Here is a 25,967-nt window from a genome sequence, read left to right as displayed (position 1 = left end):
TACGGTGCCACACAAAAGGTTGATACATAAAATGAGAACAATGGGAATAGGGGACAATATGTGTAATTGGGTTAAGAACTGGCTCAGGGACAGGAAACAAAGGGTGGTTATTAATGGAGCACACTCGGACAGGGTCGCGGTTAGCAGTGGGGTACCACAGGGGTCAGTATTGGGCCCTCTTCTTTTTAACATATTTATTAATGACCTTGTAGGGGGCATTCAGAGCAGAATTTCAATATTTGCAGATGACACTAAACTCTGCAGGGTAATCAATACAGAGGAGGACAATTTTATATTACAGGATGATTTATGTAAACTAGAAGCTTGGGCTGATAAATGGCAAATGAGCTTTAATGGGGATAAATGTAAGGTCATGCACTTGGGTAGAAGTAATAAGATGAATAACTATGCGCTTAATTCTAAAACTCTGGGCAAAACCGTCAATGAAAACGACCAGGGTGTATGGGTGGATGACAAACTCATATTCAGTGGCCAGTGTCAGGCAGCTGCTACAAAGGCAAAAAAAATAATGGGATGCATTAAAAGAGGCATAGATGCACATGAGCAGAACATAATTTTACCTCTATACAAGTCACTAGTTCGACCACACTTAGAATACTGTGCACAGTTCTGGTCTCCGGTGTATAAGAAAGACATAGCTGAACTAGAGCGGGTGCAGAGAAGAGCGACCAAGGTTATTAGAGGACTGGGGGGGTCTGCAATACCAAGATAGATTATTACACTTGGGGCTATTTAGTTTGGAAAAACGAAGACTAAGGGGTGATCTTATGTTAATGTATAAATATATGAGGGGACAGTACAAAGACCTTTCTGATGATCTTTTTAATCATAGACCTGAGACAGGGACAAAGGGGTATCCTCTACGTCTGGAGGAAAGAAGGTTTAAGCATAATAACAGAAGCGGGTTTTTTACTGTAAGAGCAGTGAGACTATGGAACGCTCTGCCGTATGATGATGTAATGAGTGATTCATTAATTAAATTTAAGAGGGGACTGGATACCTTTCTGGAAAAGTATAATGTTACAGGATATATATACCAGATTCCTTGATAGGGCGTTGATCCAGGGAACTAGTCTGATTGCCGTATGTGGAGTCGGGAAGGAATTTTTTTCCCAAAAGTGGAGCTTACTATTTGCCACATGTTTTTTTTTTGCCTTCCTCTGGATCAACATGTTAGGGCATGTTAGGGCATGTTAGGTTAGGCTATGGGTTGAACTAGACGGACTTAAAGTCTTCCTTCAACCTTAATAACTATGAAACTCTCCGAAAACTCACAAGTTCAATGGATGCAAGAATTGTGAAGGTAATATCAAAGAAGGTGTCCTATGTTAACATGTAACTTGGCCTGTTGGGATGTTTTGGAGTTAAATAGCTTTTTTGTTCAGTGAATGTGACCTCCTAATGCTGCAAATTCCAAATGAGCATTTTCAGTTCTTTAAGGCTATGTGCATACATTCAGGATTTCTTGCAGAAATTTCCTGAGCAAAACCGGACATTTTCTGCAAGAAATCCGCATGCATTTTTCTCGCGGTTTTGACCCATTTTTGATGCGTTTCTGACGCATTTTTTTAAGGAGCTTCCCAATGCATTAAATAGCGGGAAAAACGCAAAAAATCCGCAAAATTAACGAACATGATGCATTTTTTACTGCGCTGTGCTTTTTTCCGCATGCATAAAAATTGCGGAATGCATTCTAAATGATGGGATGCATAATGTAGCGTTTTTTATAGCGAAAAAAACGCGAAAAATCCACATGTGCACACAGCCTAAAACATATCAAATGTTTAAAAATTCTACTGTGCATAATAATTTGGAACAGTGCATTTTTGAGTTTTTATTCATTTTGGAGATTATACTGTTATCATTGGGAGGTTTCTTCAATAAAATTCGATGTATAATCTAACGGGTGATGACTTTTATTAGACTGACTGTCATTTGCACCGACAATTTAGGAAAATCCGAGAAAAATGTAATTCGCATAATAATTTGGAACATGGTGTAGAAAAAAATGGTATCACTAAAAATGTCACTTTGTTCTTCAAAGAATGTGGCCCCCCAAATTCAATTTTTTTCTATATACATACGGCCCATATATCTAGCCGAGTTTGAGACCCCTGATATAAAGTATGCCTATGGGGGTGCATTATACTAGAGAGGCCTATGGGGAATGCATTATATTATAGTGAAGACTATCTGGTGCATTATACTATATGGAGGCTATTTAGAGGCCATCATACAGTGTCGGAGCCATCAAACAGTTTGGGGTCTACTAAGGGGTCAGTATACTGTGTGGGTGGTACTATACAGTGAGGGGGCATTATACTGTGTATTAGAGAGCACCATACTGTGCATAGGGGAGCTGTACAGGGGGAGACTTGGGACATTATTAAATGTAAAGTAGGCACTTATTGTTATAGGGGAACTCAGGTTACTGTGACTGTTAAAAGGGGCACACAGGGCAATATTACTTTCTAGGGGAGAAAATGTGGGCACTCTTTTCTAGGGCACTTGCACCCGGCATTACTATATTCTAGGTTTGTTTTACCATCTAGAGGGAAAAGGGAACCACACAGCAGATGCAGTAATAGGGACACATACCCCAATACTGAGCCACTGCTGCCGTATCAGCAGGATGAAGAGTTTGTGCAGGTTTGGAATAGATGAGGAAGGGGCTGGAAATGTGAGAAGTGAAATGTGTCTTTGTTGTAATCTCTGCAGACGAATCCTGGCTGGAGAAGTTGGGACTAGTATCTACTAAAGATGAGTGAACATAGTCGGCTCCCTCCTTATTTGGCAAGCTATAGCGCTTACTAAAGAAGCTGCATCTGGAAAAGGATACCTGGAGCGCTCCCGATAATCAGCTGTTCGGCACCGCAGCTGCATGTGTCCGGCGGTGTGACAATCACAACATTCAGGCTCTCCATGCATGTGCTGTGACTGTCACACAGCCGTGACACATGCAGTTGCAATGCCGGACACCTGATTATCAGGAGTGCTCCAAGTATCCGGGATCCCGCTGCAGCTACTTCGGTAAGCCCTATAGCTTTTCGAAGAAGGAGGGAGCCGTCGATGTTCGCTCATCTCTAGTATCTACAACTGACCATATGGCGGTAATATCAATGTTGGTATTTATATAGAGATTATTTTCAGCAACAGAGCAGTCATCTCCTGAGGTTCTCCTACATCCAATATTAGGGGGTGCCACCCAGTTGTAATTGTAAGGTTACCTGGATAGGGGACAACTTAGAAGTTTCGCCTTTTTAGGCGTGGAGCGCATATTCATTACCTTAATGAGTGGTACCACGTGACCGCTGAGCAGAGGAGAGGAGAGCTGCCGATGCTGGACAACGGAGATGATGGGGGAGGATGCGAAGCCATGCATAGAAGGGGGGAGGACAAGGAGGATGCTGAGCCATGCATAGAAGGAGGAGGACGCTAAGCCATGCATAGATGAGGGAGGATGGGGAGGACGCTGAGCCATGCATAGAAGGACGCTGAGCCATGCATAGAAGGGGAGGACGCTGAGCCATGCATAGAAGGGGAGGATGATGAGCCATCCATAGGACTGGGAGGACGCTGAGCCATGCATACAACTAGGAGACCAGCGGAGGCACACATAGCAGGAGAGGGATGAAGGGACAATGCATACTCGGCTTAGGACGGGGGAGGACACCGAGCCATGCATAGGAGGGGAGGACGCCGAGCCATGCATAGAAGGGGAGGACGCTGAACCATGCATAGAAGGAGGAGGATGGGGAGGACACCAAGCCATGCATAGAAGGAGGAGGATGGAGAGGACACCGAGCTATGCATAGAAGGGGAGGACGCCAAGCCATGCATAGAACGGGGAGGACACCGAGTCATGCATTGAAGGAGGAGGACGGGGGAGGATGCCGAGCCATGCATAGAAGGAGGCGGACGGGGAGGACGCTGAGCCATGGATAGAAGGGGAGGATGCCGAGCCATGCATAGAAGGAGGAGGACGCCGAGCCATGCATAGAAGGTGGAGGACGGGAAAGAGGGGAGCCACATATAGCAGGACAGGGATGAGAGGTCAATACATACTGGGCTTATACTCGAGTCAATAAGCTTACCCAATTTTCCGTGGCAAAAGTAGGTGCCTCGGCTTATACTCGAGTATATACAGTATACCTTGTGGCTGGTTGGCTCACTTAGCTGCTCCTCGAGGTAGACACAGGCACACGTGGGTTAAAGTCTCTGGGTGGTTTATTGCATCATAAACCCCAAAATGATAACAGAAAAACAGCCTTTCAGGCTCAAAAGGAAATAAAAAGTTCATAAGTAGTCCTGCCCAGCACTTCTGGGCCGACACATATGGCAGCTCCCATAGGAGCGTCAGTCTAGGGCTTGCTTGCCTCTACACAAAACAGAAAAAAAAAACTGGCTGGACATTTATTTCCCCAGTCACAGCCTTGAGGTGGAGATATGGTGAGTAGGCGTCCTGCCCATCTCTTACCTACTCACCTAAAAACCCGCCTATGACATGATCGCTTTACTCCTTCAGCAAATATCATCTATTATATATATATATTTTTTATTTTTATTTTTTTGAGGGAGTAATATCCCCCGACTCTGCAGATCGCATGCTGAAGTTGTACTTGGCAGGCCCAAACCAGATGGTATGGAGATGAATGAGGGAGACCAGACCAAGCTCCAAAAATAAAATTTTCTTTACTTAACAAGTACTTGATGAGAAGTATATACACTGCTCAAAAAAAAAGGGAACACTAAAATCCCACATCCTTGATATCACTGAATGAAATATTCCAGTTATAAATCTTTATTCATTATACAGTGGAATGCATTGAGAACAGTAAAACCTAAAAATGATCAATGTAAATCACAACTAACATCCCATGGAGGTCTGGAGCTGGAATGATGCTCAAAATCAAAGTGGAAAATCAAATTGCAGGCTTATCCAACTTCAGTGGAAATGCCTCAAGACAAGGAAATGATTCTCAGTAGTGTGTGTGGCCTTAACATGCCTGTATGACCTCCCTACAACGGCTGAGCATGCTCCTAATGAGGCTGTGGATGTTATCCTGTGGGATCTCCTCCTAGACCTGGATTAAAGCATCAGTTAACTCCTGGAAAGTCTGTGGTGCAATGTGGCATTGGTGGATGGAACGAGACATGATGTCCCAGATGTGCTGGATTGGATTCCCGTCTGGGGAACAGGCAGGCCAGTCCTTAGCATCAAAGCCTTCATCATGCAGGAACTGATGACACACTTCAGTCACACGAGGCCTAGCATTGTCATGCATCAGAAGGAACCAGGGTCTACTACACCTGCATATGGTCTCACAATGGGTCTGAGGATCTCATCCCAGTACCTAATGGCAGTCAGGGTACCTCTGGCTAGCACAAGGAGGGCTGTGCGGCCCTCCAAAGAAATGCCTCCCCACACCATTACTGACCTACTGCCAAACTGGTCATGCTGGAGGATGTTGCAGGCAGAACATTCTCCATGGCGTCTCCAGACTCTGTCACGTCTGTCACATGTGCTCAGTGTGAACCTGCTCTCATCCATGAAGAGCACAGGGCGCCAATGTCAAATCTGCCAATCTTGGTGATCTCTGGCAAATGCCAATTGCCCTGCATGGTGTTGGGCTGTGAGCACAACCCCATCTGTGGACGTTGGGCACTCAGACCATCCTCATGGAGTCGGTTTCTAACCGTTTGTACAGACACATGCACTTTTGTGGCCTGCTGGAGGTCATTTTGCAGGGCTCTGGCAGTGCTCTGTTATGGACCTGGTGGTTAGGAGCACCCGGAATGACCTGATGAGTAAACTAGTAATCGGAACAAGCTCTGGGAAAGTGGGACCTCTGCTGACCGCAAACCCTACTCCTATCACACACACTAGAAATAGCAGTGGAGCGTACCTAACTCTCCCTAGACGCCTCTTCACAGCCTAAGAGCTAACTATCCCTAAAGATAGAAATAGAAGCCTAACCTTGCCTCAGAGAAATTCCCCAAAGGTAAAGGCAGCCCCCCACATATATTGACTGTGAGTTAAGAGGAAAGTCACAAACACAGGAATGAAGCAGGTTTTAGCAAAGGAGGCCAGACTTCACTAAATAGTCAGAGGTAGAAAAGGAAACTATGCGGTCAGCACAAAAAACTACAAAAACCACGCAGAGTATGCAAAAAGTCCCCCACACCGACTCACGGTGTGGAGGTGCAACACTGCACCCCCAGAGCTTCCAGCTAGCAAGGAAATATCATGATAGCAAGCTGGACTAGAATTTAGCAGTACTAAGAAATATATTTAGGCAGCAGTAACAACAAATAAACTAGCAGGGACTTAGCTTCTGCTGGAGTAGACAGGTCCTCAGAGAAGTCCAAGAGAGATCTGAACCAATACTGAAACATTGACAGCTGGCATGAAGTAACGATCTGAGTAGAGTTAAATAGGGAAGCCAGCATAACAATAAACGAGGGCAGCTGAGAAAGCAAACCTCAGAGACCAGCAGTTCCGCTCAAAGCCACCAGAGGGAGTCCAAGAGCAGAACTAACCAAAGTACCATTCATGACCACAGGAGGGAGTCCGAGAAATGGAATTCACAACAGTGCTCCTCCTGTTCCTCCTTGCACAAAGGCTGAGGTAGCGGTCCTGTTGCTGGGTTGTTGCCCTCCTACGGCCCCCTCCACATCTCCTGGTGTACTGTCCTGTCTCCTGGTAGCGCCTGCAGCCTCTTGACACTACACTGACAGACACAGCAAACCTTCTTGCCACAGCTCGCATTGGTGTGCCATCCTGGATGAGCTGCACTACCTGAGCCACTTGTGTGGGTTGTAGAGTCCGTCTCATGCTACCACGAGTGTCAAAGCACAACGAACATTCAAAAGTGACCAAAACATCAGCCAGAAAGCATTGGTACTGATATGTGGTCTGTGGTCCCCACCTGCAGAACCACTCCTTTATTGAGTGTCTTGATAATTGCCAATAATCTGTTGTCTATTCCATTTGCACAACAGCATGTGAAATTGATTGTCAGTGTTGCTTCCTAAGTGGACAGTTTGATTTCACAGAAGTTTGATTTACTTGGAATTATATTCTGTTGTTTAAGTGTTCCCTTTATTTTTTTGAGCAGTGTATATGAGACAGCAGGCACAACATTTCATGATTGCCTCTTCTACATTATACAAAGTATACAAAGAATTTTACAGTTACATGGGGCGGTACATAAATTTTGTTACAAACTGCAACAATCCATCAAACCATTATGGGAAGGTCCATCATCACCTGTGGGAGCCATTCAGGATGAGAGTTGTTGCTACAGCCCCTAAGAGCTACTCTCAGCTGCCAGTTGATTTGTGAGGACCTCATTGGCTGAGGTGCATCGGTACAACTCCTCACTAGTACTCACAAAGTCCATTTAATGAGGGCCACACACTCCTTGCTGTGGTACTGCATCTTTAGATCTCCGTAGGAGAACTCGTGTCCAAGTTTGGAGACACTGTAGCTTCCTCTATAGTTTAGACAATAGTTTGCTTAAATCCCGTTCATCTAAAATAAGTAATCCTTTCTTAATCCAATTCCCTTTTGCTATGGATGATATGTCACTGCCTAGCCAACTATTGTTTGGTAAATATCTCATAGGCCCTGAGTTCATAAGTATCTGCACCAAGAATGGGGCTAAGTGAGTATTTATTAATTACTGGTGGGGTGGATGGTACCATATTGTGTATGTAGGGGGCAGTACTGTGGGAACATTAGAAAATGGAGGGATGGTGGTACTGTAAGAACATTATACTATGTGTAGGTGATGGTGGTACTGTGGGAACATTATACTGTGTGCAGGGATGATGGTACTGTAGGAAGATTAGATTAACAAAAGAATGACTGGCACTTCCAAGCTAATGAGCAGGTGCATTCTAGGAGCAGCCATCTCCATATACAATAAACAAAAAAGTTGCACTCTGTAGTGCTAAAGCATGTCAATATGAAATATATGAATACTAGTATCCAGAAGCACTATTGCTATTCACATTTTATATTGACATGCTTTAGCACTACAGAGTGCAACTTTTTTGTTTATTGTATGTGGGAACAATATATTGTGTGTGTGGGGGGATGTTGGTACTGTGGGAACATTATACTGTGTGTGGGGGGATGGAAGTATTGTTGGAACATTATACCGTATGTGGGAGATGGCGGTACTGTGGGAATATTATACTGTGTGTGGAGGATGGCGGTACTCTGGGAATATTATACTGTGTGTGGTGGATGGTGGTACTGTGGGAACATTATTCTGTGTGTGGGAGGATGGTACTGTGGGATTATACTGTGTGTGGGGGGATGGTACTGTGGGATTATACTGTGTGTGGTGGATGGTGGTACTGTGGGAACATTATTCTGTGTGTGGGAGGATGGTACTGTGGGATTATACTGTGTGTGGTGGATGGCGTTACTGTGGGAACATTATACTGTCTGGGGGGATGGTGGTACTGTGGGAATATTATACTGTGTGTGGGGGATGGCGGTACTGTGTGAAGGGATGGCGGTACTGTGGGAATATTATACTGTGTGGGGGGATGGCGGTACTGTGGGAACATTATACTGTGTGTGGTGGGGCATCATACACACTGCATAAGGGGCATAATGGAGGCATTACACTGTGTGGGGGCCAAGAAAGGGGCACTGTACTATGAGAACAATGTTTCCTCACTTCCTGTCTTCCACAGTTGGGCCGTATGTATCTATTACAGGAAACAGAACAAAACGTTATGATTCTTATAAAGTGGGAACAAAAGAGTCTCCGTGCTGAAGGGGTTAATGTCTCCCGCGCCCAGTAGTGGGGAATCTTCAGCACCTACCTGCAGAGCAGCACATCAGATCACATATAACCCAGGTCCTATACAGAGTGGAGCTGCTCCTGTGTGAGGGGATGATGTCACAGGAAGGGGCGGGGCCTCCTCCTCCTCCAGTGCAGAGCAGACCTGATACCAGGAAGCAGCAGTTGTGCTGAGGCAGCTGGAGATGACAGACAGTGAGGAGGGAGGAGCACTGCAGCCCCATGGAGATGTGTGGAGATGGGAAGGATGGCTTTCTGGTTTTATATATGGGGCTAAGGGCGCAGTCTGACTGCCATATTAATCGGATGTAGATCAGACTGTAATGTTCGGACTGGCCAGCAGCTCCGCCGACTCCAGTGCGACAGCTGTATAGGAATACAAGAAGCTGTCACTCTCTAGTCGGGAGAGCCGCTGGCCAGTCCGACCATCGCATTTCAATCTATGCTCGATTTATACGGCCGCCTGACAGCGCCCCACATGGGCGGACTTATTGTCGGTTCAACCGGGTCCGGAGGCTCCGGGAGGCCCCTGCAGGGCGGCTAATGAGGGCAATCTGGCCAGCTTATCTGGCTCCGGGGGCCCCTGGCCAGATTGCCCTCATGTGCAGCAGGGAGCAATCCCTGCAGCTCCGCTGCCTGCAAGAGAGAATGGTTCCTTCCCGCGCATCCTGTCTCACACAGCAGCGGCTGAATGACATCATAATTCGGTGCCGCGGCTGTGTGAGACAGGAAGCTGCCAGCTTTGATAGTGCATCTTCAGGATACGGTGCGCAGAGGTGTGTGTGTGTGTATATGTATGCAGAGAGGTGATTGGTGGTGTGTGTGTATGCAGAGAGGTGAATGGTGGTGTGTGTGTATGCAGAGAGGTGAATGGTGCTGTATTTATGTGTATGCAGACAGGCGAATGGTGGTGTGTGTGTATGCAGAGAGGTGAATGGTGGTGTGTGTGTATGCAGAGGTGAATGGTGGTGTGTGTGTATGCAGAGAGGTGAATGGTGCTGTGTGTGTGTGTGTGTGTGTGTGTGTGTGTGTATGCAGAGAGGTGAATGGTGCTGTATTTATGTGTATGCAGAGAGGCAAATGGTTGTGTGTATGCAGAGAGGTGAATGGTGCCGTGTATGTAGAGGTGAATGGTGCAGTGCATGTGTGAGTGAAGGAGAGGGCAATGATGGGACAGAAGGCAATGACTGGGGTGACAGAGAGGGCAATGGGGCAGAATGCAATGATTGGGTTGGTGAAGAGGGCAGTGATGGGGCAGAAGGCAATGAATGGGTTGACAGAGAGGGCAATGATGGAGGTGATGGGGCAAAAGGAAATGATTGGGTTGACAGAGTGTGATGGCTAGCGGAACGCACCAAATAATATAACGGGAGATATGAGGTGCATTCACAGCCTGGGGTCCACCGTGCAGAGATGGAACCTGCTGCTGAGTAATGGCAGACGAACACTTGCTCACACGTGGGTTAGACGTCACCCAGTGTGAATGGTAGCGAACTCTGTTGCTTCACAGAGTCGCTAAAGTGATCGCTGTGCCCTGTTAATAGTCACAGGGTTCAGCTGGTAGGATCCCTATGAGTCACCCCCTCCATGCTGGTGATTGGACTCGCTCTGACCCTCAGTGGCTTTTGAGCCCACACCTGAGGACTCCCTGCATCAGATGCAGAGTCCAAGCGGGAGTTCCCACCCTATACTGACCGGTTGTTAGGACTAACTAAAGATTTACCGCACAAAGTGCGTACAGCGCTGCTCTGGGGGACCCCACCAACCACCCTAACTAGGGTTAGGAAAGTGCACTGGTTGCGCACGGCGCCATACTGACAGTGGCTGCTAAGTGTCACAGTAATTCATGTCTAGTGCTGGATAGCAGAATCTGGCGCTAAGTAGCTCAATCACCCAGTTACTTTCAACAACACTAGGGATGGGAATGATTAAGGAGCTTTCACCAGTTTCAGTCATACATCCACACACACACGATTTCAGATTTATACTTGCGCATGGCCGAGCGGCCATGTGTACCTTTTATAGCTGTAGCCTTCCGGGACCTTCCTAGTGATCCAATCGGAAACGCTACAGGACCTGAGCATGTGACCCCCGACCTCCAATGAGAGGTCATCCCATGGGCATGCTCAGTAAAAGAAAATAAGCACTTAGTCCCTGGAATGTCTGCTCGCCGCTGATCAATTCTGGTTACAAAGGCTGAGCCTGGAAAGGTAGCTGTAACCAAATACAGAGTATCTGCTTGAGCCAGATGCTGGGATCAACGTCTCTGCTGAGCAGGCTCCACTGTGGCTGGAGTAGAATGGGAGACCGCAGCGAACATGGTTTGAGAGTCTCTCTGTGCAGCGGCGGGAGCTCGACACCTAACAGAGAGGGCAATGATTGGGTTGACAGAAAGGGCAATGATGTGCGTGATGGGGAAGAAGGCAATGAATGGGTTGACAGAGAGGGCAATGATGGGGCAGAAGGCAATGATTGGGTTGATGGAGAGGGCCCGTGATGGGGCAGAAGACAATGATTGGGTTAACAGAGAGAGCAATGATGGGGCAAAAGGCAATGATTAAGTTGACAGAGCAATGATGGGGCAGAAGGCAATGATTGGGTTGACGGAGAGGGCAATGATAAGGCAGAAGGCAATGATTGGGTTGACAGAGAATGCAATGATAGGCGTGGTGGGGGAGAAAGCTATGGGGTGGTGGAAAGGGCAATGGTGGAGGAGGAAATGATGGAGGTGGTGAATGGGCAATAATGGGGGTGGTGGGGAGTAGGAAATGATGGAGGCTGTGTAACGGCAATGATGGGGTGGTGGGGGAAAAGACAATGATAATGGAGGTGGAAAGTGCAATGGGGGAGGAGGAAATGATGGAGATCGTGGAATGTGTAATGATGGGGAGAAGACAATGTTGGAGGTGGTGAAATGGGTAATGATGGGGGTGGTGGGGAGGAGGAAATGATGGAGGTCGTGGAATGGGTAATGAAGGGGGTGTGGGGGAGAAGACGATGATGGCGGTGGAAAGGACAATGATGTGGGAGGAGGTAGTGAAATGGGTAATGATGGGGTGGTTGGAGAGAATGCAATGATGGTGGCAGTGGAAAGGACAATGGTGGGGAGGAGGCAATGATGGAGGTGGTGAAGAGAGCAATCATGGGGGTGGGGGAGAGGGCAATAATGGGATGTGGGGGGGGAGAAGGATAATGAGGGGTGTGGGGGATTTATAATGGATTTAGGAACAGGTGGAGGAAGATGTTATTATCGATAATTAAGTCTAACACAGTCCCTTACTATATAGTGTACTCATTTATAGCACAGTCCCTTAGTGTACAGTGTACACACTTATTATGTATAGCACCATCCTTAGTTACATAGTTTCCTCTTTTGTTATATATAACACCATCCCTTGTTACTTACCATCCTCTCTAGTTATATATGATGCCCTCCCTTATTATATAGCTTCCTCTCCTGTTATGTACAGTGCTGTCTCTTACATAGTGTATTCTTGTTATTTTTGTTATTCACAGCACCATCTTTTATTACATAGTCCCCTCTCTTATTAGATATAAAATGACTACTGATGGAGGAGCCGGTGACCAGACTACCAGTCCATCAGCTCCTCCATTAGAAAAGAGGCTTTCCCATGCTCCATCAGCCATCATTGCATTATACAGCTAACAAGACAGGATGCTATGTAATAAAAAACAGGGCTATATAAAATCCAATATGTAAGGGACGGCAATATGCATAATAATGTAGACTATGTAATATATATACATGTATGTGTGTGTGGCTATATATGCAACCACTGGCAAAAATTATGGAATCACCGGCCTTGGAGGATGTTCATTCAGTTGTTACATTTTGTAGATCGCAGACATGGCACAAAACTAAAGTCATTTCAAATGGCAACTTTCTGGCTTTAAGAAACACTAAAAGAATTCAAGAACAAAAAATGTGGTAGTCAGTAATGGTTACTTTTTTAACAAAGCATAGGGGAAAAATTATGGAATCACTAAAATTCTGAGGAAATATATATGGAATCACGAAAAACAAAAAAACATTCCAAAGCATCACTAGTATTTTGTTGCGCCACCTCTCGCTTTTATAACAGCTTGCAGTCTCTGGACATGGACTTAATGAGTGTCAAACAGTACTCTTCATCAATCTGGCTCCAACTTTCTCTGATTGCTGTTGCCAGATCTGCTTTGCAGATTGCTGCCTTGTCATGGACAATTTTCTTCAACTTCCACCAAAGATTTTCATTGGATTGAGATCCGGACTATTTGTAGGCCATGATATTGACCTTATGTGTTTTTTTCAAGGAATGTTTTTGCTCTATGGCAGGATGCATTATCATCTTGAAAAATGATTTCATCATCCCCAAACATCCTTTCAATTGATGGGATAAGAAAAGTGTCCAAAATATCAACATAAACTTGTGCATTTTATTATTATTATTATTATTATTATTATTATACATTTTTATAGCGCCATTTATTCCATGGCGCTTTACATGTGAAAACGGGGCAAATATAGACAAATACATTAAAGATGAGCAAAAAACAAGGCACACAGCTACATAAGAAGGGAGGACCTTGCCCATGAAGGCTTACAGTCTGCAGGGGATGGGTGAGGATACACTAGGAGAGGGTAGAGCAGGTTGTGCATTGGTTCAATAGGTTGAGGATCACTGCAGGCTGTAGGCTTGTCGGAAGAGGTGAGTCTTCAGGTTCTTTTTGAAGGTTTCTATGGTAGGAGAGAGTCTGATGTGTTGGGGTAGAGAGTTCCAGAGTATGGGGGAAGCACGGGAGAAATCTTGGATGCGGTTGTGGCAAGAAGAGATGAGAGGGGAGTAGAGAAGGAGGTCTTGAGAGGATCGGAGGTTGCGTGTACGTAGGCACCGGGAGACAATGTCACAGATGAATGGAGGAGATAGGTTGTGGATGGCTTTGTATGTCATGAGGGTTTTGAACTTGCGTCTCTGGGCGATAGGAAGCCAGTGACGGGCTTGGCATAGGGGAGAGGTTGGGGAATAGCGGGGAGACAGGTAGATTAGTTGGGCAGCAGAGTGTAGGATGGATTGGAGTGGTGCCAGAGTGCTAGAGGGGAGCCCAGATAGTAGGAGGTTGCAGTAGTCAAGGCGGGAGTTGATAAGGGCATGCACTAGTGTTTTTGTTGTGTCGCGATCAGGTAATGCGCGAAGCGGGAAATATTTTTGAGTTTGAGATTGCAGGAGGAGGCAAGGGCTTGGATATGTGGCTTGAAAGAGAGGGCAGAGTCGAGGATCACCCCGAAGCATCGGGCGTGTGCGACTGGGGAAAGTGAGCAGCCATTGACATTGATGGATAGGTCTGGTGGAGGGGTAGAGTGTTCAGTTGTAGAAAGTGAGCAGAAAAGAAGGCTGAAATAGCAGACAGACAGTGCGGGATTTTGGTAAGTAAGGAGGTGAGGTCAGGTCCGGATAGGTAGATCTGCGTGTCATCGGCGTAGAGATGGTACTGCATACCGTGGGATTCTATGAGCTGTCCAAGGCCGAAGGTGTAGATGGAGAAGAGTAGGGGTCCTAGAACAGAGCCTTGAGAAACACTGACTGACAAGGGGCGAAGTGAGGACGTGGTGTGGGGGAGGGAGACACTGAATGTTCGGTCTGTCAGATATGACGAGATCCAGGATAGGGCCAAGTCTGTGATGCCAAGAGATGAGAGGATCTGTAGCGGAAGGGAGTGGTCCACAGTGTCGAAGGCAGAAGACTGGTCCAGGAGAAGGAGGACAGAGTAGTGTCGCTTGCTCCTGGCAGTTACTAGGTCATTGGTGACTTTAGTTAGGGCAGTTTCAGTTGAGTGATGGGACGGCAGCCAGATTGTAACCGATCAAAGAGGGAGCAGGAGGAGAGGTGGGAGGACAGTTCAAGATGGAAGTGTTGCTCTAGTAATTTGGAGGTGTAAGGGAGAAGAGATATCGGGCGATAGCTAGACACAGAGGATGGGTTGAGGGAGGGCTTTTTGAGGATGGGTGTGATCTTGGCATGCTTGAAGGATGAGGAGAGGACACCTGCTGTGAGTGAGAGGTTGAAGAGGTGCGTTAGGGTTGGGATGAAGACCGTGGAAAGGTTAGGGATGAGGTGGGATGGGAGCGGATCGAGCGTGCAGGTGGTGAGGTGTGATCTTGACAGGAGGGTGGAGAGCTGATCTTTTGTCATGGTGGAGAAGCTGGTTTTGGAGGAGCAGGGTTGAGCAGCTAAGAGGGGCAGTGGGCGCTGTGGGCCAAAACTTTCTGATCATATCAATCTTCTGTTTAAAGAAAGAGGCAAAGTCTTTAGCAGAAATGAGAGGGGGTGCAGGGGGACGGAGTAGAGAATTGAAAGTGTTGAAAAGCTGTTTAGGGTTGTGAGACAGGGAGGATATGAGAGATGAGAAGTAAGTTTGTTTTGCGGCAGTGAGCGTGGACTTGAAGCTGGCGAGGGACTGCTTGTATGCAGTGAAGTTGTTGGCAAAGCGGGATCGCTTCCATCTCCGCTCAGCGATCCTAGAAGCCCGTCTCAGTTCTTTGGTCAGGCTGGTCAGCCAGGGCTGCCTGTTGAGTGTACGAGTTTTCCTATGCATGAGCGGGGGCGGCCGAATTGAGTGTTGCTCTTATTGTGGTGTTATAAAAAGTGGCAGCAGCATCTGTGTCATGAAGGGAGGCTATGTCTGTAAGAGGGAGAAGGGACTCAGAGAGTGATTGTAAGTTGAGATGTTTGAGATTTCTGCAAGGGTGAGTGAGTTTGTGGAGTGGGGGTTGCACGAGAGGAGAGGGAAGAGAATGTCAGTAGGTTGTGGTCAGACAGGGGGAGAAGTGTGTTAATGAGGTTAGTAAGGGAGCAGAGGTGGGTGAAGATGAGGTCCAGCGTCAGGGCCGTATTTAGAGTTTCTGCTGCCCTAGGCACTTTTAGTGCTGCCTCCCCCATTGGTGAGTATGACACTATCGGCAGTGACTTTGCCATAAATCGCTGATGTGAAAGTAGCCTTTTGCAGCAGATCCGGCAGTTTTTCCGCATCTGCCGCGTAATGGATCACTTGCGGCAACACTGCGTTCGGCCTCATTCATTCCCTGTGGGACTTGCGGACATGTGCGGCACTTGCGGTTTTGCCGCTATCCGGCAAATGAGGTACTTGCAGCAATGGAAAAAACACTGCTAGCAGTGTTTTTTGTATCACCGCAAGTGCAAAACCGCAAGTGCCGCACATGTCCGCAAGTAGCCATCACTACCTGCCCTGCACCTTGCTAGCTCATTCCTAACCATCCCTCTGACCTAAAACTACACTATAAAGCTTTAGAAAAACAATTTATTAACTGCCATATTCCTATGATAATGAGGGTTCCAGGCTACGGCGTAGACTGGGACGGGCAGTCTCCGGGTCTCCATTCTCTCTGTGCACACCCTTAGTCCCTGCCTCACTCCCTGTGCACAGACCTCCCTCCACCGGACCCCATAATCGCCACTCGCAGTAGCATACTGGCAGAGGCGCATCTAGGTTTTCTGGCACCAGGAGCAAGAATTCATTTTGGTGCCCCCCCTCCGCCAAGGACATATGCGATTTTCACACTTAGCTCCTCTCCCTAATGCTCTAAATGTTCAGTGAAAAACAGAAGCAGAAAAGAAGCTCGTTGTCTCAGGACCATGAGTATGAAAATCGCATGTGAGTGAAGTGTCCATGTGACGACTACTGGAACCTACAGAGCTGAATCCTGACATCACAGCCTTCTGAATTCTCACAGCTAATGCACTGCACCCTTTTAGGATTCTCCCTTGCTGGTGGACAGTCATGTCAGCACAAGCATGTGATTTGTATACTTCTGACCACATTCTGACTAGATGTACCCGGCCTCGCTTAGTTAATTTTCATTGACGGAGGCCACATATGTCTTGTCAGCATGTGACCGCATTAATGTAAATCGCCAGCACGAGAGAATTCTGACAGCGTGCAGTGCGCACTGTGAGAATTCAGAAGTCTGCAGTCACAAAGAATGACTGCAAACTCATCACAAACCTGGATATCTCCTTTAATGCTCCTAACATAAATAAAAACATGAGAGTTAGCTAGTATCACAAATAACATTTACATCCAGGTACCTTATAGATGACGTCGTCTCTGGAGCCGTTCTTCTTTTCTTCATCTTGTCCAGATCCCATAATGAGTTTTCTCATCCACGACCGTCTCTGCAGACTTCCATCTTCTCTGTTCTTTTGCAGAAAATCTCCACATGATACCCTTAAAGATAGAAGTGTCGTTATAATGCTCCTGAATAAAAAATTGCCCCTCACTATATTGTCTGCACAAAATATGACCCCCACATTGTCCCTCTTATGGTACATGCTCTTCACACTGATTTCTCCTTTCCATACCGGCCCCCTCTTCACACTGTCCTCTTACACTGTGTCACCCCTATACTGTAGGGCCCAGTATTTATACTGTACTCTCTCATCACACTCCCCCTCCTTGGTATACTGTCCCTCCAAGCTACGCCCCCACTACTCAGTTTCTATTCTGTGCCCACTCACTTTTCTGCCCCCATACTGTCTCCTCCCACTATTCCCCTCCCTCATACTGTCTCCTCTCACATCCCCCCTGTTCACCATACTGTCTTCCCATAAATATTTATCCACTCACTTTATATACTGCCTGCTCACCTGACTCCCCATACTTTGTCTGCACACATCCCATCACCCTCACTCCCCATACTCTGTTCACATCCATTTTTCACATCGCGACTCATACTGTGTCCACACGCATTCCCCCGTTCGCTCCCCATACTGTATGCACCCATCCCTCATATTGTTTCCTCATATATGCCCCCCATTCCCCCATACTGTTTCCTCATACATGCCCCCCATTCCTTAGTACTGTTTCCTCATACATGTCCCCCATCCTGTATGCATGGCTCGGATCCCCCATCCTCCCATCTTGTATGCATGGCTCGGCTCCCTCATACTCCCATCTTGTATGCATGTCTCGGTTCCCCCATCCTCCCATCCTGTATGCATGGCTCGGCTCCCTCATCCTCCCTCCCTGTATGCATGGTTCCCCCATCCTGTATGCATGGTTCCCCCATCCTCCCACCCTGTATGCATGGCTCCCCCATCCTCCCACTGTGATAGAAATATATATATCATGTAGATCTCACTTGCATGTATATCCCTTTAAATCATGTCCTAGCTTAAAAGCAAATATATTCAGCTATTTTATGATCAATTGCTCAATTTAATCACATGAGTTAGGCAAGACAGACCTCGGGACTTTTTGGTATGCTTAGATCACCAGAGAACAGGGAAGTTAAAGCATATGATTCGAAACTAATGTCCCAAAATGTTGCTGACTAGCAGGATAAAGGTGGCAGATGTTTTCTAAAGTGCAAGATCAGTTTGTTGCTAGGTAGACCATAGTTCAAAGATGTCATGTACTAAGTTAAATGCATTATGTACTCAGTCAGCCAATGAAATAATAGCTAAATTGTATGTTAATCTGCTAACCACTCCCATTTTATACGCTTTTACTCCCATTTTATACGCTTTTATAAGATCATGTATTAAGGAAATAAACCAGAGATCTGGATGGAATGTTATACTGTCACTTTGTGTCAGAGTTCATTCTTTCTTGAGCGCTCAATAGATCAGATCTGATAATAATTGGGAACGGACACAGCATACATACGGGGTTAAATTCACCCCGAGCCAAAATTCTATAACAGGTGGTCGCCCAACGGGGGCTGGACGAAGACATCGCGCAGGTGACATCCCTGACCAGGAAGGAAGAGGATACGGGCCGAGGCCTCAGCGCAAAGGGACGGAGACTGCAGCTCCATCAGAGTAAGGTAAGAAAATTCTGTCATCTTACCTGAATGTCCCCTGTGCTCAGTCCAAGTCTGTATCCTTAGCCGGTCAGGTGTGCTCACCGCAATCCCAGGTGGCGTAAAAAGTCCATACCTCCCAAATACCCTGGGAAGTGTCTGCTGTGTACCGTATCTGTTCTGTGTTTGTCTAAGATCCAGGAGAGGAAAAGGAAAGTGACTGCTTTGCTTACGCTTGTGGTTGCTGAGAAACAGGCCGCAGGAAGTCAAATCGCTCGATAAGTTATTGCAGGATTCCCGTGCATAGGAGGAACACGCAAAGTTCCGGAGCAGGTGGCTCCAGGCTCCAGGCACGGGTAGTGATAACTTACAGAGCTACTGCAGATTCCCGTAGTGCCGGCGATCCGGTTAGGATCTACCGGACCGGGGTGGTAGATTTCCCGCTTGTTGTGCTGCAAGGCACTCAGGCGGCTCGGGCGCAGGTGGGCGTCCAGTGCGATTGACAGTAGTCTGTTCCCAGCGCAACTTGCACGTGTCACAGAATAATAAAGAGGGTATCGATATCTCTCCTGGATGTCTTTTCTGTATGTAAATGTCACGTTAATGTTGCTTGAGTGCATACAACTGTAAAGTTGAAAAGAGAGTTTTTTTTCTCTTCCTCTTTTCCCTAAACACTTCCTCTTTTTCTAGACGGAGAAATATGCATAGTAAATAATCACACTGTCACAACTGTCTTTTTTTCTTTTTTTTTTTTTTGAAGTCTAGCTAGAATATAGCATTTATTCGAAGAAGAGGTGACATTAAACAATATCAGATACGTGATTTTAGTGATATTGCATATTATAGTATCACAGCATTAGAAAGGGGAAGTGTGTCTCTGACTGCGTTGAGCGCAGAGGGGAGAATATAGATATATATATATATCTGTCTTTTAGTCATTTGAAGATTTTTGTTCTAAGTTTTTGTTAAGGTAGAGTTTTTGGTATTATTTAGTTTTTTCTTTTCTTTTTCACCAAATTTTTCCAAAAGTTTTTTCTTTTCCTGTCTCTTCACCTTTTTCTTTGTTTGAGAAGGAATAGTTTTTTATATATATATATATATACCTTCCTTTTTGTATAAAGATTTTGTGTTTTTCTGATGGTTTTGTTTAATTCTGGTCTCGACTTTTTACATCAATTTTTTGAAAGTGTGTTTTTTCTTTTATTTTTCGCGCTTTTACATACGTACCTCCTAGAGGTCTTTTTCCTTGTGTTTTTCATTTGCATTTTTGCAATGGGGAATAGAGTGGCCAAGCGCCAGGAGAGCCTTTTGCTCCCTGATGAGAAAACGGCCCCCCAGATCGTGGCAGAGCACGAAGGTGTAAAATATGTGAAAAATTACAAGCAGCTCATGAAAATATGTGAAATCCATCGGGGAGGCAGGCTTCAAGCTGCAGAGTGGCATGATGTTTTGAAAAGGAAGAAAGGGAAGCTAGTTGACGCTGATTTATTTTCTGCTGCAGCAGCATGGTATAAAGTGGCTACAGACTTGCATCGATTAGGAAGCACTGAACGTTATGTGAAAGAATCAGGAAGTGATTTTTATGTGTACAAAGTGGGGAAAGGTGTCAAACCATCAGCACCGCCCCCATATGGGGAAGAAAAATATTGGGTATGTACAGTCTGCTCCCAACAGAATCCATTGTTCAGAGAGACTTGTTCAGTGTGTGGTGCGCCCCGCCCAACCGCTGTGCAGGGAGATGGCACTGTTACTCTGGCGATGCCGTCTCGGCCTGCATTGAAGAGGAAGGAATTCTCTCCTTGTCTTTCTCCGCCATCTTTTTCCTCCTCCTCCATCTCTCTCCCTCCTATTTCTCCTCCTCTTTCCTCTCCTCTTACCCCTCGTCCCTCCTCTCCTCTTTCTCCTCCTATTTCTCCTCCTCTTTCTCCTCCTCTTTCTCCTCCTATTTCTCCTCCTCTTTCTCCTCCTCTTTCTCCTCCTCTTTCTCCTCCTATTTCTCCTCCTCATTACTCCACACCCCGTCCTTCTGCTCCCTCATCTCCCCCTCCTCTGACACCACACCCTTTGCCCCCCCCTCTCACTCTCTCCCACTCCTCACCCCCTCCTTCTGCGCACCTTACATCTCTATTTCCCTCCATTCCTCTGCACCACGCATCTCCTCCTGTGTCACACTCTCCTTCTCCTGCCTTGTTGCCTGCTGGGCGGATGCCAGATTCAAGCAGTGTGGTCTCTCTGTATCCGGTGCTCACCGCACAGGGAACATTCTATGTGCCAAATACAGTTCAACCTTTACCAGTCATGTTATCAGGGGAGGAAGGTGGAGATCCCCCTGCTGAAAGCACCCCTCAACCAGCAGCAGGCAGCTCAGGTCCGGGGACAGGGGGGAGGTCACAGGCACCACCATCTGATGATGATCAGTATCCCCGGTCAGAGCAGCCAACATTCACACCACAATGGAACTATAATCCTCCGCAGTTTCAGCAGGGTGGAGAGACATCTTCTCGCAAAAAGGCAATTCCCAGAACCACCCATCAGCCACTGCATGACCCCAGTACACGATATCACAGCAATTCATCTGATGAAGATGAAGAAGGGACTTCATACATGCTGCCCAGCACTAGAAAGAAGAACCCACAGGCACTCAGAAGACAGGGGCAGATAGAAGCACCACCTTTACACTATGTGCACTTCACCCCAAGTCAGGTGACCAGCATCCTCAACAATCTCCCAGACCCAGAAATGCACCCCATGCCATTCTACAGAAGAATGCAGCAGAACCAGCGCACATATGCAGCCACCTGGAATGATCTGTGGGCTGTGATGGAGATAAAGGCAGGTGATGCCTTCTGGCCAATCATGAAGGAACATTTCAAGCTTGCAGCAGACCTAGATGTACATGCCTGGGAGTCAGGGCCGAAGCTGATTGAACAACTCAGAGAGTGGGCCAAAGGCAGGCTGGCCGGACAGGCCCTCAGCTTACACGACATGAGTCAGGAGAAGACAGAGTCTGTGGAGAAGTTTCATGGCAGAGTAATGCAGGTCTTCCAGGACCTTGGCTTCACCATTCATGACCAGATACACAGGCAAATGTTAGCACAGGCCTTTGTGCATGGACTCAGAGAGCCAATCAGGAAGCCACTGATAGTGGCTAGGCCCGAATACAGGTCAATAGCAATGGACACCCTGCTCACAGTAGCCAAAGGGATCGAGTCCCAACCAGGAGTACGGAAGACAACACCCCTCATGGCGGCCGTAGACTCTGAAGAGCCACCGCAACACCGAGACAGAAGGAACGTCAGATGTTTCAACTGCGGTAAATTGGGTCATTACCAGAGCCGGTGCAGGGCTCCACCACAACCCAAGACCCTGCCCAGAGGAGCAGGCCGAGGAACAGACAAGGTAAACAGTGAAGAGCCCCGTCCATAGGACAGGGGCAAGCCAGGTCCGCAAGACACCACGCTCCTGACATGCAAAACCCCATCAGCAGGACCAACCCCTCAAATTACCCTGGAAGTGGATGGCGTTGTCAGATCTTTTCTTGTGGACACTGGTGCAGCCAGAAGTGTGATGAGGCATGTGGAACTCCCTGACCCTACCTGCCTATCAGAATCCTCTGTGTCTTGCGTAGGCATTGATGGTCAAGTCAGACATTCTCAGCTTACAAAGCCTCTGAGCGTGTGCACTCAGCCAGGACACTCTATCCTATCCCAGTTTGTGGTGTCAAGAACTTGCCCACTCAACCTACTGGGGGCAGACCTACTACAAAAACTGAAAGCAACCATAGTGTTCCAGGAAGATGGGACCGTAACCCTCTCTTCACCTTTGACCCAGGAAGAGTCAGTGATGCTGGCGGCCCTACAGGAACCCCAGGCAGCTGATGAAGGCCTACCCAAGGAGGTACTGGACGTAGTACCAGAAAGTCTATGGTCCAAGGGACCCCAAGATGTGGGAAAACTTCAAGTTGCCCCGGTGCGGGTATCACTCAAGCCAGGCACTCCATATCCTCGTAAGGCCCAGTATCCTTTGTCCATCGCCCAGAGTCAAGCTGTCTCAGACCAATTGAAGGTGTTTCTGGAAATAGGGGTCGTGGTCCCTTGCACCTCTCCTTGCAACACCCCGCTGTTCCCTGTCAAGAAAAAGACTGTAAAAGGGGAGCCAGCCAAGTTCAGAATGGTACATGACCTGAGAGCTGTGAATGACGCTACAGTGTTTGAAACTCCAATTGTGCCGAATCCGCACACTCTGCTCTCAAATGTGCCTTCTACAGCAACAGTGTTCACGGTGATCGACCTGGCTAATGCTTTCTTCAGTGTTCCCCTCCATCCGGACGATCAGTTCCTGTTTGCCTTCACGCATCAGGGAGCACAGTACACATGGGCGGTGATGCCTCAGGGGGCCCAGAACAGCCCCTCACAGTTCACCAAAGCAATGTCCACAGTTCTCGCCAACTGGATCACAGAACATGCAGAAGTGACCCTGCTGCAATACGTGGACGATCTACTCCTCTGTGCAGTTGACTTTGACACGTGTAAAACACATTCCGTGTCTCTCTTACTCTACCTGGCGGAACAGCGCTGCAAGGTCTCATAGAACAAAATCCAGTGGTGTCTGAAGCGAGTTACATTCCTTGGGCACTGCATTGCTCACCAGACGAAACACCTGACAGATGATCGGAAGACCACAGTGGAGAAGATGGCCCCTCCAGCAACTCCAAAGGGGCTACAAGCTTTCCTTGGTCTGGTTTCATATTGCAGAGCCTGGATCCCTGATGCCTCAGTCCTAATGCAACCTCTGTATGACTGCGTCAATGCAACCCCGTTCCTGCTAACAGATGTGGCCTTCAGTTCATTTAAAAAGCTAAAAGACTCTGTAGTCTCAGCGCCAGCACTAGGCCTACCTGACTACAAGAAGCTATTCCGTCTCTACCTGATGGAGAAAGAAGGCCATGCTACTGGAGTCCTGACACAGACTCACGGGGGAAGACAGAGGCCTCTAGGCTACTTCTCAGCACGCCTGGATCCAGTTGCAAGGGGAGCCCCCTCCTGCATGAGAGCAGTATTTGCAGCACACGCCCTTCTGGACAAGACTGCTGACATCATTCTTGGACATCCACTGGAAATTCTGGCTCCACATGACATTTCAGCAATTCTCAACCAAACCCAGCCAAAACATCTCTCCACCGCAAGACATCTTCGCCTGCAGTGCTCCCTACTACTGCCTGACAATGTCACTATCTCCAGATGTACAGTCCTCAATCCGGCCACTCTACTCCCACTCCCAAGGGGGGATATGAATACGGACCCCTCAGATCAAAATTTGCACGATACCTTCCACAAGGATCTGGATTTGCTGCGGACAGATGACCATGACTGCTTCAGTATCATGCAACAGGAAACAGCAGGACTACCCAATGTGGCAGAAGAGCCGCTGACCAACCCAGAGTTGATCCTCTACGTAGACGGCTCCAGATTTGCAGATGATGAAGGAAGATTCCACACGGGATGTGCAGTGACCAGCAATCAAGAAATCCTGTGGTCCAGAAGTCTGCCGCCTAGCCTGTCAGCCCAGGAAGCAGAACTAATAGCACTGACGAAGGCCTGCCGGATGGCAGAGGGCAAGACTGCGAACATATACACCGATTCAAGGTACTCGCATGGCATAGCACACGACTTTGGACCCATCTGGGCTGCAAGAGACTTCATCACAGCAAGCGGAACAACCGTGAAGCATCATGGAGCCATTAAGGACCTGCTGAGCGCACTTCAACTTCCAAAAATGGTGGCCGTACTGAAAGTCAAAGCGCATGGAAAACTGAACACAGTAGAGGCACGGGGCAACAACATGGCCGATATGGCAGCCAAAGAAGCCGCCAGAGGAAGACAATGCGGAGAAGTGGGAGAGGTCGTAGAGCCGGATGGCTACTACGTGGCAACTGAGGACAAGACACCAGATGAGATGACGTCTTGGAATCTATTCAAGAAGTTGCAAGAGCAAGCTCCAAAGGAAGAAAAAGAGAGTTGGATGCGGAAGGGTGCAACACATCAAGAAGGAAGGGTATACTCAATGGACTATAAACCCTGTTTACCCCGAAGCATGTACCCTATGGTGGTCCAGTGGGCACATGGGCCCACCCACAGATCAAAGACACAGATGAATGATCTGATTGGTGCTTACTGGTTCGCTCCAGGGATCTCCACCCTAACAGCCAAGTTCGCAAGCAGCTGTCTGACCTGTGGCAAATGCAACCCTGGAAGAATGGAGAAAGTTCCCACCCATCATCTGGCCAGACCACTATACCCCTTCCAGAGGATCCAGATAGACCACATCCAGATGCCGCCAAGTGGAGGTTTCGAATATGCCCTTGTGGTCGTGGACGTGTTTTCAGGATGGCCAGAAGCTTTCCCAGTGAGAAATCAGTCAGCAAAGACTACTGCAAAGAAGCTGCTCTCAGAGATCGTGTGCAGATACGGGGTCCCAGAAGTGATAGAGAGTGACCAGGGTCCCGCATTCACAGCAAACCTCACAAGGGAGATCTGGTCAGCAGTAGGGTCAGACCTAGGCCTACACACTCCCTATCACCCTCAGAGTAGCGGGAAAGTAGAAAGATTAAATGGGACACTTAAAAACAGGATGTTGAAAGTTGCCCAAGAGGCACGCAAACCATGGCACGAAACCCTTCCCATTGCACTGTTTAGTGTAAGACACACTCCCCGGGGCCCAGAAAAGCTGTCACCACATGAGATTCTGTTTGGGTCCAGCCCTAGGTTAGGGGTATTCTTCCCTCAGCAGTTGGCAATGCAATATGATACTTTGTCTGCTTATGTAATTCAACTGTCCAAAAAACTAGCTGATGTCCATTCTCGAGTTTTCTCTTCATTACCAGATCCAGGAGCAGTACCCGGTACGCACTCCCTGAAACCAGGAGACTGGGTGTTGGTAAAGAAGTTCGTGAGGAGAACACTCGACCCCAGATTTGACGGTCCCTTCCAAGTGCTGCTGACAACACCAACCTCTGTGAAACTAGAGGGAAAACCCACTTGGATCCACGCATCGCATTGCAAGAAGGCTCCCGTACCAGAAGATACGCCAAAGCCAGAATGATCCTGTATATCCTCTTTGTGATACATATCCTGGGGGTGGAAGCCCCTCGCACCCCACCTCTGGGAGGGGAGATCACCAAGGATGGGGACTACACCATTTTCTGGTTCGATACATCAGCACACATAATTACATACCTGTTTGATTACTGCGATGTGGTACACTGCCCACCCACACAGCTGGACAGCTTGGGGCATGGGACTCAG

At 47.5% G+C, this 25,967-nt stretch overlaps 2 protein-coding genes across 4 annotated transcripts in view; one reads left to right on the top strand and one right to left on the bottom strand.

The window, feature by feature from the left end:
• Positions 1 to 9,081, bottom strand: part of LOC143766336 (uncharacterized) — a 45,801-nt gene extending 36,720 nt beyond the window's left edge. For 2 of the 3 annotated variants that reach the window (XM_077253934.1, XM_077253936.1), the window contains exon 1: positions 8,866 to 9,081. The gene's annotated coding sequence lies outside the window, so the exon portion shown is untranslated. The remainder of the gene's footprint in view (positions 1 to 8,865) is intronic. The other variant, XM_077253935.1, reaches the window with a different exon arrangement.
• The window catches only part of LOC143768210 (uncharacterized), a 422,546-nt gene that overhangs the window by 245,119 nt on the left and 151,460 nt on the right, over positions 1 to 25,967 (top strand). The window lies entirely within an intron of this gene.

The sequence above is a fragment of the Ranitomeya variabilis genome, chromosome 4 (genome assembly GCF_051348905.1).
Source record: "Ranitomeya variabilis isolate aRanVar5 chromosome 4, aRanVar5.hap1, whole genome shotgun sequence".
In the NCBI taxonomy this organism is placed as follows: Eukaryota; Metazoa; Chordata; class Amphibia; order Anura; family Dendrobatidae; genus Ranitomeya; species Ranitomeya variabilis.
The sequence above is the reverse complement of the archived record's forward strand: the minus strand, read 5'-3'. Positions and strand labels throughout refer to the sequence as shown.